Raw genomic sequence first — 14,292 nt, forward strand, 5'->3', positions numbered from 1 at the left:
AAAAAGGGCGGCACGCAAATTAAAGTGCCATATTCTTGTAATTTTTCCCAAACTCAGGGCAAACGACATCAAGAAAAGCGAAAGAAAATGGTTGAGTTGGAAATATGAATGATGAACTAACAGTTATCCTGTTATATCGTATATCAAATTATATCACTTACACGCCCTTTATTCAATTATTAACGCACTTAATCAAGCCTCTGCTGGCATTTCTTTTTCTTTGCACACCCACTCAGCATACCTCAACAGTTAACAAATTATATCAATGTGTATTTTGTTTGCTTGCCAGTTTTTCTTTTCTCTTTGACCTGAGGCGCTTTTCTTTGTGCCGTTCCATTCGGAGGATGTAAGTGATTATAAATAAGCGAATTCCTTTTTTCCTTTTTTTGTTGTTGTTAACTCACACACACAGCCACACGCACACACATACGCAGGCAATGCTAATGCGTGTTGACTTCATCAAATTTCAATGCTTGGCCGCTTGCTTATTCACTTGATTGAGGTTTTGCTGGGTTTGTAGTCTTAGTAACCTCATTGATTGTGTTAAATGGGCCGCTAAATGTTGAGTTCGCTTTTGAAGTTGAACAAACATCGTCAAATGCATTGTTTATTCCCCATGAGCATGACAAAGCGCAACGGAAGCGGAAGTGTTCGCAACATGGAACCAGAGACGCTTGATTTATTATTATATTTTTGGGGCGTGATCAACAGCAGCACAACAGCAGCAGCGAGAGTAGCACCTGCACAAGGAATTCATTCAGTGTTGACTCTATGATTAAACTGTCGACTGAGAATTGCCGTTGCACGCATATGAGAATCAGCAATGCGTAGCATGACGCAGCTTGATATGCGCCCAAAACTATGCTACACTTATTTGTGGTGGAAGCTAAGCAAACACTTTTGCTTTAAACATATTAAGCGTAGAGAAATAAAGCAAGTATGAAAGCTACAAGCAAGTGTGCTCGACTGTGAGATACCCGTTATATAAATATACCAAAATAATATACTGAAAATACTATAATATACCGAATATTTGGTACATCAATAAAATATGTCAGATTGTCAGCGAAAGCAATATAAATACATATACCGAAATAACATTCTGAAAAAAAAAAAACAAAAATATACCGAATGCTATATTTGGTATATATTGTATATACTGCAACAGTAATAATTATATTCATAAACCTCAATTATGCCATTTAATTAAAGTTACAATCAAGTGTGCTCGACTGTGAGATACCCGTTATATAAATATACCAAAATAATATACTGAAAAATACTATAATATACCGAATATTTGGTACATCAATAAAAGATGTCACCGAAATAATATACTGGATAAATAAATAAATAAAAATAAATAAAAAATATACTGAATATACTGTAACAGTAATAGTAATATTTATAAACTCAATTATGTCATTTAATAAGCAATTGCAGCCATAGTTTTCATGAATACTCTTTTTTGTTAAACATATTGCTCTTTAATTTAGCATTCAATCTGAATTTAAGAGGTCAAAAAGTCCATTGGAAATGTCGTGAAAAAAATGGTTAAATTAAATTCGTTGTCAACTGCGCTGCATGTGGCAATATTTCAGCTGCAAATCAATCATAGGTATCAATCAAAGAACAAGCTGAAAAAAATGGGGCGGATTACAGTGTGATAGACACATGGTATTAAAATTATTGACAGCCTACAATTTATTATCAATTCGCAATGAAATGGAAGCAAAGCGCACAATAAACAACAACTACTCGCATTACAAACACTTAAATCAATTGCTCGCATGGGGAAAGAGAGCGGAACAGAGAAAGAGATAGATAGAGAGAGAGAGAGAGAGAGAGTTGAGAGCGATTGATGAATTTGGAAAACAATTAGAATTGCAAATGAGCTGGGACGATGGGTCAGATGGGGGGCTAATTTACAGAGACTGAGGGGGAAGGGAAAAGAGAGAGAGAGAGAGACATAGAGACAAAGCAGGTGTGTGGTTTGTACATTGAGTCAAAAGAGGTTTCAATTCCAGCCAGAAAATTGATTGCATATTTTATGAGTTTAAAACTCGAATGCGTATTGCATGCGTGTGTGTGTGTGTGCAAGTGTGTGTGTGTGTGTGTGCGCGACACAATTTACATTTGTTATGCAAGTTGCGAGTGTATTTGTGTGTGTTTCTGTCGCTCTGCTTTGTTTTGTTTGCCTGTTGCTGATTTGTTTGGCCATTTCGCACTGTGATTTGGCCTAAATGCTCCTCGGCTTTGGCTATGCAAGCACTTTGTGGCTTTAAACACGACGTTGCTGCAGCTCATAAATAACAAAAATCACATTAATTTAAAACTCATTTCGCGAATAAACACAGACAGCGTGCAGCGTGCAATGTCCGAAATGCATTTTAAATTAAAATTAAAAGTTATAACGCATCCCATTATCACCATGCAAGGATAAAGGCGACCCGAGTGCGTTGTCCTGCCAGACAACACAGTCTGTTGTTCTTGTTGCAATAAATAATAAATATTGTGTACGCATACAATTATGGCACACAGACACACACACACACACACACTCGCACACACACGGAAACACATTCATTGTTGGCCAGTTTTTCGTGCAGCTTGTGAAATTGGCCAGGTGCAAAAGTCTAAAAACAATTAATGATTAATGACAGTTTGCAACAACGCGTAATAAGCAAACGTTGCAATTTGATAATAAACTCAATTATGCATTTAATACGCATTTTCAGCGACACTTTTGTGTTGAATACTCGTCGAATATTCCACACACATTCTTTGAATTCCAATAAATACTAGTTCATTACCTTTGCTTTGTCTCAGCTAAATAGAAGATGCAATAAATAAATGTAAAGTAGTAAAGTACCAATTTTCAATACTCTACTACGGCAATACTCTTATAATATATTAAAACAATACACAGGAAAAATACTAAACTATGTCGAATATCGATAAAATATGTCAGATTGTCAACCAAAGCACCTAAAATTGTTAGAAATGTTTGACTAAATGATGTTTGCAATAATGAAAACAGTTATTATCCATTTAATAGGCATTTGGAGCGACAGTTTGATTAAATATAATATTCTACAGAAACTTTTCATCTTGCCATTAATTGTAGTTCATTAAGCTTAAACTGCAATCGGTGCAGTACTTTAAACTTTGTTGTTTGAAAGCAAGTATAAATAAGATAAGAGAAAAGAGACTTAAACAAATTAATTTGTTCAAAAAGAAAACCATTACAGGTAAATAATATTCACTGTTTTAAGGAAAATATATGTGCAAAACTACCTAAACGTAAATGGCTGACAACTAGAAATTACACTATATTTATTTTCAAGGTGTGACTCGTTAGATGAAGTTCAAATAGCTGATTAAAACACGAATATAAATATTTATATTACGTTAATGCGAATTTAACTCAACTATAATGCTTGGCAACTTTTTGCAACTCTCTCAAATATTCATTACACTTTTAATCGCTTTGAATGCAGTCTAAAAAGTGAATTCAATGGGAAACTGAAATTGAATGCAGACTTGATAACACACAGATTGGCAATTTGCGATGTTGAAGAGCGCTTTTCAGTCAATTGCATTCAATGAGCAAATCGAAAGATTGCAATCGAATTTATGCACCTGCTGTCTTTAGGTTAAAAGAGTTTGATAGCTTTTCGACCAGCAAAAATAGTGCGTTATAGTTACTAAAAAGTATTTTCGATTCATATGTTAAAACTTTCTCTTATTTGTAAACGAATTGACAACAAACTTTAAGAGTAAATAATTTTCTGAAGAAACCCTAAATAATTGGCTGTCAATAATCGCCACGCAAAATTTGTATTAATTTATTAAATAAGCATAAATTTGTAGAGAACTTAAGGCAAGTTCTTTGATCTCACAATTCAGTTGAATAATTGTAGATTCTATTAGAAAACATTGATTCTTGGATTAACCATCTAACAGGTGACTTAAAGTCGAGCATACACGACTGCAGCTTTCTTTCTTGTTGTTGAAAATGAGAATGCGAGGAGCCATTGAAAATGTCATCAGCTGAATAGCCGTCTGATTGATTTTTAATTAAAAATACATATTTATTTAATTTTAATTAAGTTGATTGACTTTGCACGAGAGGCAACCACAGAAACAGAAACAGAAACACACACAGACGTGGCAAAGAGACGCGGCGCGATTGTGGCTGCAACAAATATTTAGCAAATTTCCATTTATAAATGTAATAAATTCGTTTATTTTGCGTTTATTTGCAGGCAACTGGAGATGGGAAACGGAACGGAAACGGACTCAATAGGCATGCACCACCAATAATAATAATCAGCTGCGTCAGCCGCAAACTTGATGCTTTGCAGCTTGTCCTCGGGGGAGGCATAAAGCGACGCTCCACGTTCCATCTTTGCGAGGTAAGTTGTGGTCTGAGTTTGAGTTGTAGGCATTGGGGCATGCCTCGACTCGATTCGTCCGAAAGTTTTGTGATTTGCTTTGATTTGGCAGGGCAGGCACGCATCATTGACGAGCCGTGGGGCACAGCTACAGTTGGAGATCCAGATACATGCCGCATCGAGTCATTAATTTCAATTTTGGCCAGAGCACGAGCGATATGATTGAAGGGTTCTGCTCTTAGTTGTTCAGAGACAAAAATTATTTATTTACAAGCATTTCGGGTTTGCGTGCCACAGCAGCAGCAGGAGAAGGAACAACTTCAACCACGTTCTGAAGCAGAGAGAGCCTTGCAGTCATTTTGGCCAAATAAACAATAAATTAAATTGCCACATTTGATTGCAGGCTGCCAGAGGGGAATGAAGGAATGGGAGGAGAACGGGAAGAAGAAGGAGCACAGCCTACGTCAAAATTGTGGAGGCCAAGCAAAGTATTTGATATGCCCCATGTGGCATGCGTCAGTTGCCTAAATGACTAAATGTATGGCTATACATTATGCAAGCTGCTCTGCTCTGCTCTGCCACAGTCATAACATAAATTTACTCTCTCTCCCCTTCCCGCAGTTGTTGTCTCTTCTTTTCTCATTCCTACTCAAAGTTACGATCGTTATTACGCATTTATTTAAAAATATCATCAAAAAGAAATGCAATCGAATGCGAATGCGAATGCGACTGCGAATTTCGAATTCAATTGTGAATCTCGTATTCGAATATGTAGGAAAACCGCAGCCTGAGGCCAGCACTCGACGTGCCTCGCAAGATTTATGGGGCGAAAGGACATTTTTCATGCTGCGAAATGCAAAACGCACAAAACGTTCATTGAAAACACATTTCCAGAAGCCAGCAGCAGCATCAGCAGCAGCAGCCAAATAGCTGGCAGCAAACATAGATTCGAATTGGGAAATTCAATAAAGCATTACGTAATATTGCCAAGTTACACACACACTCATACACACACATGTAGTCGCACACACTCTTGTAATGCAAGGCTAGCCATGTGAGTGCAATAATTTACAACATTTTAATCGAATTAGATGCAGCCAGAGACAGCTTTAGAGAGGACCAAAAGAGGGAGACAGAAAGGCGGCGGCTTGAGTGAGCGGCCAAAAAGCAAAATGCATTTTAAGTGTTGCAAGCGGGAAGAGGAAGGGAAGGGATGATAAGGGAAGGCAAGTCAGGCAACTGGCATTTGCTGCAAGTGCCAGCGGCTAAAGCCATAAGACAAAAAGAAATTATACAAACACACACACAGACTCACACACACACACAGACAGTTGGACACACTCTGCGCAAAAAAGAAGCAGCGAAGCGATGCGATTTTATTTTGAACATGTGCCAACAAATGTTTGTTGCCATTATTCTTGTTATTGCTGCAACTTATTGTTGTTGCTGTTGCTTGCTGCTAACGTTGTCATTGTTTTATTGTTGGCTTAACTTTTGACTAGCTAAACTTGTGCCACGCCCTGTGAAATTTAATAAAACTTCTTTTAGCTAAAATAACAGCCCGAACAATTTAATATTGCACAGTTTTTGATTTTTTTTTTATGTATTTTCTATGTATTATAAAATAGTAATTTGCTTGCTTATATAAATGTAACATAAGTGGAGGCAACACGATAGAAACTTAAGTATCGGTTGGCTTTTGTAAGTTGATAGACACTAAGCCATCGATATCAGCAATCGATAGAAGTAGTAGCGAAGTCAGTCGTCAGTAAATACTGTTTATTCTTTACTAAATTTAGACAACCTAATCGTGAACTACATATTACATATATTATATTAAATAATAAAAAATCCAAAGGTTATGACCAAGAAATAGTTAAATTGTTGGAAATTGATTATGCTACAGTAAACTTTTCCTTTTTGAGTTATATTTTAATGTTCTACAAAATTTCAAATTTCGACCCTTGAATTTCTTTCCCTTCTTCGTAATATTGACAGTCCACAACTAATTACTTTTACACTTTTTATATATAATAATATATAAAAAAAAACGGTTTAAAATTGGAATTATTATCTATTAAATTAAAACCAATATTACTTGCTTACTATGGACTGTTATTTAAACTCTACGAGCATTTTTAACTAATTAATTCTCTTACATTTCTACCTCCCTCTCTCTCTTCAGAATATACATTATGAAGAACTAACTATTTCATTACTATTTTTGACGCGTTTTCTATATTATAATTCTTCATACGAATTAAAAGTAGGTACAAATATTAAATTACTCCATGACAAATTTAACCTAATCTTGTTTTCTTCTTATTGACTTTTTATTAAATGGTCTAAAATCATTTTAAACCAAATAATCCTCTTTGAAATTCTGCCCCTTTCTATAATCAATATTATTCTTACGCCTTTTTAAGAACAATTATTTTGTTTTTATTATTAAAAACATAGTTCAAAGTTAAATTACTTATATGACAAACTAAACTCAATATTCCTTTCTTTTAATTATATAAATGCATTTTAAATTAAGAACCTCTTGAATTTCTCTCACTTTAGATTGTGCACAACTAATTACTTTAATATTATTTTGTACGCCCTTTTACAAGCCAACTTACAGCTCAACTCAATTAACAACTTTAATGCTAATTTGCATTTAATATGCGCACACCAAAAAAAAGAAAGAAAAAAAAACTTATTCTCGGGAGAGTCAAAAACTTGCCAAAAACCCAAAAAGCGAAAAAAAAATGAGCGGAAAGCCGCAGCAAGGCGAAAGCACATGAAACGTCGTAAATTCCAGGCAATAAATTTCTATTTGTTTTGTATTGTAGCCAGTTTTTATTTGACTTGCTGCTGCAGCGGCACAGCAGCCAGCAAAAATTCCACATCGCAGTTATGTTGCCAGTTATGTTGCTTTTGGCTGCATTCACTGCTCTGCTCCCCACAAAATGAGGCACACACATAAAGTGTGAGAGAAAGAGACAGAGAGAGAGAGGGAGAGGGAAAATGAAATGTCAGTTTATGCAACAACCGCCCCATTTGTTATTATATTATTATTAAGTATACGGCAAGTATGCCAGCATATTTCATTGTTGACATTCAGTAACATTTATTGGGCAGCTGCACGAAAGAAAATGTGAACGTTGTTTATGCTGATGATGGAAGAATTTTTTGAGTTTTCGAATGAATTCACTACACTTTGGATCCGATTGACTTTGGATGTTATGAATAATATTGCAGGTGATACCCATTTATTATAGCAGTGGGCGTGGCAGAGGGCTGATTGGCTGCAATAAAATTGAAATATGGCCGGGAAGAGCAAGAGGAGACACCGAATGTCTGTCGTGAGCGTGTGTCTTGAGCGCTTAGCGGATCTTGTGGCAGGCGATTGGCACCCGCCCCGCCTCGCGCCGCACCTCCTCGACCGCCCCACCCGGCATGCGAGTATGTCAAAGCAATCATTTGTAATGTGGCTCAATCTAGCTCGTGCCACATCGATTTTTTATGGCAAGTGACTGCGAGACAAAAGTTATTAGCAGCCAGTTGACATTAAGTGACAGCAGCATAGCTAAGTGGCGTTGAGCTTGCCGCAAAATGTAGCAAGCAAGCAAGTGTCACGTGGGTTAAGTCATGAAATTGAGTTCAGTCTTAAGTCGACTTATTAGCCCAACCGAAAGTGCGGCACGTTTAAAGTTTCCAGTGAACTTTTTCGCCTTGCTCCAAAAAGTATGCTACGAAATATTTCATAAAAGCAGCGCGACGCGACGCGATGTTGTAAAATGTTGCAAATGACATGCAAGCGTTGCATTATGAATGTTATTATAAAATCTTTCCACCAGCACAAAGAGAGACACACACACACATTCCACATGCCACATGCCACACGGTTGCACTATTTGTATGCATTTAAACGACTCTATTTACCACAAAATGGCTGGCCAGGAACAACAATAACAGCAGCTGCAGCAACTGCATGCCAGCAAACAATGCTGCACGATAATAATAATAATAAAAATAATAATAATGATAGCAACAACAACACCAACAACAACAACAATAGCAACAGCAATAGCAACAGCAGCAGCGTCAGTTTAAAAGGCAAGCGATGTAAGGACTACAATAAAATCAGGCTGCCCGCAAATACAATTTTTAGTGGGCGTATTGTTCTCCGAGTGTGTATGAGTGTGTGAGTGTGTGTGTGTGTGCACTTTACAGCTATTTAAAATTTAAATAATAGCAAAAAACCACACGAAATAATAATAAATCATAGGAAATAAATGCTCCCTCTTTTACTCGCCAAAGTATTGTGAGTGTGTATGTGTGTGAGTGGTATATGTGTGTGTGTGTGTCTGTGTAACGCTCGTGTTGATTTAATAGCCGCGGTCACAAGCATTATGGCATGTTCATGATTGCCAAGCGGCTGCTCTACATCTTCCCCTCGCCCCCTCCCTCTGGCTTTTTCATGCAAAGCTACCAAAAAATACGTGACCAGCTTTGCCCAGAGCCTTGTATTCGCGCGCCCCCCCATTTGCCTCCCCCTTCCCACTCAGCTCTGCTGCCTGTGGCCATTATAATATGTAACGCTGTCGGCTTTTTGGTGTTTCTCCACTTTTTGTATGTAAATTCGCTTTTAGCGTTATTTCGCATATGCGCTGCTGTTTTTCATTATTTATTGTTGTATTTAAACAGATTACGTATACGCCGCATGTATGTGTGTGTGTGTGTTGTATTGTGTGTTAGCCTTGCGGCACACCTAACCACCTATTGCTTCAGATTGCAACTGATGATGGTCACAAATTGAAAGTTGAGCAAGTGAGAACATATTACGCAAGCTTTTCCAAGAAACTCAGAATTATGTGCGTGGACTGAAATCATCATAAAACTGTGTAGCTTCCAGACTTGCAATATATAATACTTATTTTCTTTTAGTATATTTTCATACAGTAACACTTTAAAGGGGAAAAGAATTTATATGTTAACCTGTGCTCGGAATAAAATAGTGAACCTAGTACAACAAATATTTTAAAGTTTCTTCAAATACCGGCACGATGAATTCAAAAAAATACTATAATTTGTACTCTATGGTATATACCAAATACAGCTCTCTGTATATTTTAGTATTCTTAGTATATTAATTTGGTATATTTTTACAATATGGGTTTATTGAAAATGAGTAACGGGTATCTTACAATCGAGCACACTCAAGCTTTTCTTGACTGTAACTTTCTTGTTTCAAAAAAATACAATACAAATATATGTGTTTTGTTTTAATTGGCAATTTTTATAATCCTAATGAACACAAACTTACATCAAACGTTATGCGTAAAAGTTAAAAAGCAATCGAACAAATAAGTCCAAATAAAATATTAAACTTTCAAGAGAATAATCCCACTTTTATTCTTTCAATACTCTCAAAACAAAACAAAATAACATGGAATACAATACAAATGTATCTAATGAATTATGTTATAATTCCGAATTTATACAAACATTAACAATGGCAAGTTCCATATGAAAACTTGCAGCAAATGTTAAACGTAAATATGAGGAAGCATAAAAGGAATAAAGAGCAAACGAAGTAGAAACAAGAGAAATGTTGCATGCATAGCAGACATTTTTGGAGCTTTAGCGTTCTGCACTTGTGCATAACTACAATAGGCAAAAGAGAGAGAGAGCGAGGAAGAAGTAGAGAAAGTAAAATAAAACGTGAATAAAGTTGAATAAAATGCAATGCAAAATGGCTCCCAAAAAAAAAAAAAAAATAAATAAATAAAGAACAACAGAAGAAACGACAAGGCGCAACGTAAAGTTAAAATAAAGGAGACAGCAGAGAAGTAGCCGAGAGGGGGGAGGGTGTGTGTATGCGTGTCTACGTGCCAAACGAGCTACCCCAGCTAAAAAAGATGTAGGTAAACGGTATTAATGTGAGCCACACACACATACACACACACACACATAGAACCGTAGGGCAGCAGTTGGCAAGCGTAACAGAAATAGCTGCAATGCGACTTTTTCGCCGTATACTATATAATATTTTTTTTGCTGCTTTTTTTTGGCTCCTTATGTCGACACTTGCACGTGCAACTTACACTCGTGTAAGTCTGTGTGCAACTGTGCAAAAGTGTGTGTTTGTGTGTGTGTCTTAAGTTGTTGTAGTCAAATATTGAAGCAAAAATCGAAATGGAGCAATTGAAACTTTTCATTTGGCCTGTTGCACACTTACTGAACATTCAACTCTTCCTCCCTATCTCTCTCCCGCTTGGTCGTCCTTTTGACTTATGAGCTGCTGTCTTAGGACACCAGCCCTATCACCTTCTCTTCATGCTGCTCTCCTCTTTCTGGCCACTCAACTCTATTCGCTTTTGTGGCGCGTTGGCAATTGCCGGAGGCATGAAGAGGAGGCTCTTGAGCGTCATCAACACATCGTGTACGTGACTTTGCTAACAAAAATTAACAATTTCATTAGTGGGCAACCGGTTTGCAGCCCAAAAGGATCAGCCCAAAGGATACAACACATTCTTGACGTAGTGTCAGCACAAAAACGAAAAAAAACGAAACAAAAACAACAGCAACAGCAAAAAGAATTGAAAGAGAAATAGAGGAAAAAAATGCTGCCACTTATCAAACAGACGCTATATAGACACACACACATACACTTCCTCTTCCTGTCTGCCAAGTGAGACTGAGACTGTATGTGTGTGTGTGTGTCAAAACTAACGAACCGCGTCGACATGCCACGCCCACGCTGCAGTCATTTACAATACATCTAAAAAGGCACTGCGTGCTGTACGTGCATCAAGTGTGCTTCAAATGCACTTCATTGCCTCCGACACACACACTCACATAAGTGCTGAGGTGTATGTGTGTGTGTGTTTGAACAAAGTACATGAAATCGCAGAAGAGGCAAAAAAAGTGTTAAAAACACACAGACACATACTAAGGTAGACATCAAAAAGCTCAGACAACGCCATATCAGTCAGAGAGAGAAATTGGAAAAAAAGGACAAAAAAAAGGATTACAAAGGCAGCTTGGCGAAACAATTGGCCGAAAGTAGTTTAAGCCAAAGTCAGAGTTAAAGTTTTGGATTAGCTCACACTCAATTGAAGAAGTCATGCTCCTCACAATTCACTTGACATCCACTTAGCATTTAATTCGCAGACACTCGCATCTTTATGATAGGCTCCCTTGAGTACACATCTTACATCAGTTAAAACGTGCCTCAGAAAGTACGCAATGCAGTCGAATTTCCTCCTCCTCCTCCTCCATCTCAGCCAAATCTCTCCTCTCATGTGTGCTGAGCATTCAAGTAAATCTGTCAAACAGCAAATACGAAATGCGAAATACAAATACAAACACAAATACCAAGTACAAAGCGCAAGTAAATAATAAAATCAACTTGAGAAAATTCCGTTGGGTTGTGTGCTTGAAAATTGATTTTCATTTTATTTTCCCTTCGTTGTTGTTCCTGTTGTATTCTTTAGATACTCGAAGAACAAAGAGAGCACGGCACCTTTGGATGCTGACTGGCAATCGCATATATTTCGGGTAAATATGTACACAACAAAACTGGTAAGCTAACTCCAGATGAGGTGTCGAAATTTTGTTTGAGCGATCTCTCGAAAGAGTTCTTGAAATTTTTTTAAAAAATACTTTTGTTTAGTGGAATATGAACAGCAGCTACTTGCACAAAAACCATATATGCTTTAATATACTTACTATAGAGTACAAAATGTGTCAGTCTTTCAATAAAAGGAACTTAAACTATACCGAATATACCGATAGATATATTTGGTATATCGATATACTATTACATTTAAATTATATTAGATTATCTACCTACCTCTAACTAAGAAATAAAAATAGTAAATAAATCAAAATAGTAAAAACTTATGAGCTCAACAATATTGTTTACTTAAACAGACTTTTCATACTTTTTTAATTACTTAAGTTTGCTCAAATATGAAATTTATTCTAAGTTTCCAAATATATAGAATAGCAGCTTAAGCATACGTTGCATACTTTAAATTATATCTTATTATCAACAGAAACCTATTGTCATTTATAAAATAAACAAATGATTACAATTAAAATTTATACGTACAATGTTAAAAATATGATTAAAATCTATAATAGATATAAAAATTATATAATAGATTATTTCAAATTATTTCATCATACGTTGATGTTAAAATCCAATTCCAAAATGAATCCAAATTATAATTATGGTGCAAAAAGTTAGTCAAAATGGCAACTAAAGTGAATTCAGTTGTTGGGCTTAACACATAGAAAATCAGAAGCAAAAGAAATACTACTAAATCAATAAAAGTTTCAATGGCTTAATACCAAATCGAATGCGCCGGAAAGAGTCCTTCGACGCCTGTCAATGCCATTGGCGACAGTCGCTAAGTCCTCGCTAAGCTCTTGAAAATATGCCGATATCTTTTTTCCCCCCTCTCACTACTACTTCTTCTTCTTCATCATCGTTTTGTTGGTATTTTTCTGGTCTTTTTTGTCAATTTTGCAGTCGTTGCCGGCATTTTATTGACTTACTTTTCGAGTAGCATTGGCGAAAGTTTTGCAACTGTTTCGCAACTTTTATTATTACGATGTGTGTGCGAGTGTGCACTGTACAGGTTGCACTCAGCCGACTAGTAGACTTTTTTAACTGGAATAAAATATATACACACTCATATTTCACGATTACAAATGAGATTTATTTGCCATTTCCGGCAGCATTAGCGGAAGTGCAGTACTAACTCGAGTGTGCGACCATAAAAATGCCAAAGAAAAACGCAAAACTCAAAAAAAAAAACAGAAACAGAATGCCTTTCGCCTCTTTACCCTCTCTCTCTCTCTCTATCCCATCCCGTGGACTTTACAAACAACATTTGCTGCATTTTTGTCGCATTAACCAACACTTTTCCTTTGCTCTTTTCGTTCAGCAGGGCGAGAAGTTGTCAACGCAAAATGGCGCGCCACAGAACCACGCCTAATGTGCATTTGATGCCCAGATACCCAGATGCCCAGATGCTCAGATGAGCGGAGGAGCTGCATCACAGCGGCTGCCATTGAAAAATTATCATGTGGACAACTAAATGCTTCACTTCCGGCGCAGCGATGGAAGGAGGAGGAAAACACCGACACATCAGAGGCATCAGGTGCAGCAAATGATTTTGCATAAAAACTAAACCCAAGCTTTGGGGTCAATTTTTTTGAATCAATCTTTTATCATGGTCATGGTACGGTGCGACCGGATGATGGTTCACAACGACCGTGATTTTTAAACTGGTCGGTGGGACTTTCGTCCGTTTGTAACGCCATTTGTCAACGAATCAGCCAGCTCCGATGTCATTATTTATGATCCCTAATGGGCCGCCGAGTTGAGCTATTTATCGCTCAATCAACCATCTGCAATGTCCAGTGATAGCCGCGCCATCAATTAACTATTAATAAAAGCCAATGTTAAATATATTTTCAATAATCAAATTTAAACACTTAACGAGTTTTCCTTCTTTTAAAATTTAAGCAAATTCAAATTGAAGAAAATTATTGAGTATTTATATAATGAAATTGTACAATTAAATAGTCACACATCAATCAATGGAAATCCATACGTGACATTATTATAGACGCGCAATGTTCTTTCAGATTCTATTATTAGAATTTACGTTTCAAAATTTAGAGTTGGAATAAATGAAATAAAAACTTTATGTAATAATATTATAATTAATTTGACCGATTACGAAAATCGCTTTAAAATCATGATCAAAAACTTGACTGAGGATTATATGATGTCAAAATTAAACGAAGAAAGTAAATTCTTCAATCAGGATTTCTCTTTAAGACCGCAAAACATTTTTTATTTATGACTAATACTTTATTCTTGTGC

At 36.5% G+C, this 14,292-nt stretch overlaps 1 long non-coding RNA gene across 3 annotated transcripts in view; it reads left to right on the forward strand.

Moving 5' to 3' along the window:
* Positions 1-14,012, forward strand: part of LOC117567893 (uncharacterized) — a 65,618-nt gene extending 51,606 nt beyond the window's left edge. Inside the window, exons 4-5 of one of the 3 annotated variants that reach the window (XR_004572092.2) lie at positions 4,269-4,418; positions 13,346-14,012. This is a non-coding gene — a long non-coding RNA (uncharacterized LOC117567893). Of the gene's footprint in view, positions 1-4,268; positions 4,419-4,509; positions 4,698-13,345 lie in introns of those variants that run through there. The other 2 variants (XR_004572090.2, XR_004572091.2) reach the window with 2 other exon arrangements.
* Positions 14,013-14,292: the final 280 nt, after the last annotated feature.

Source organism: Drosophila albomicans, chromosome 3 (genome assembly GCF_009650485.2).
Source record: "Drosophila albomicans strain 15112-1751.03 chromosome 3, ASM965048v2, whole genome shotgun sequence".
In the NCBI taxonomy this organism is placed as follows: Eukaryota; Metazoa; Arthropoda; class Insecta; order Diptera; family Drosophilidae; genus Drosophila; species Drosophila albomicans.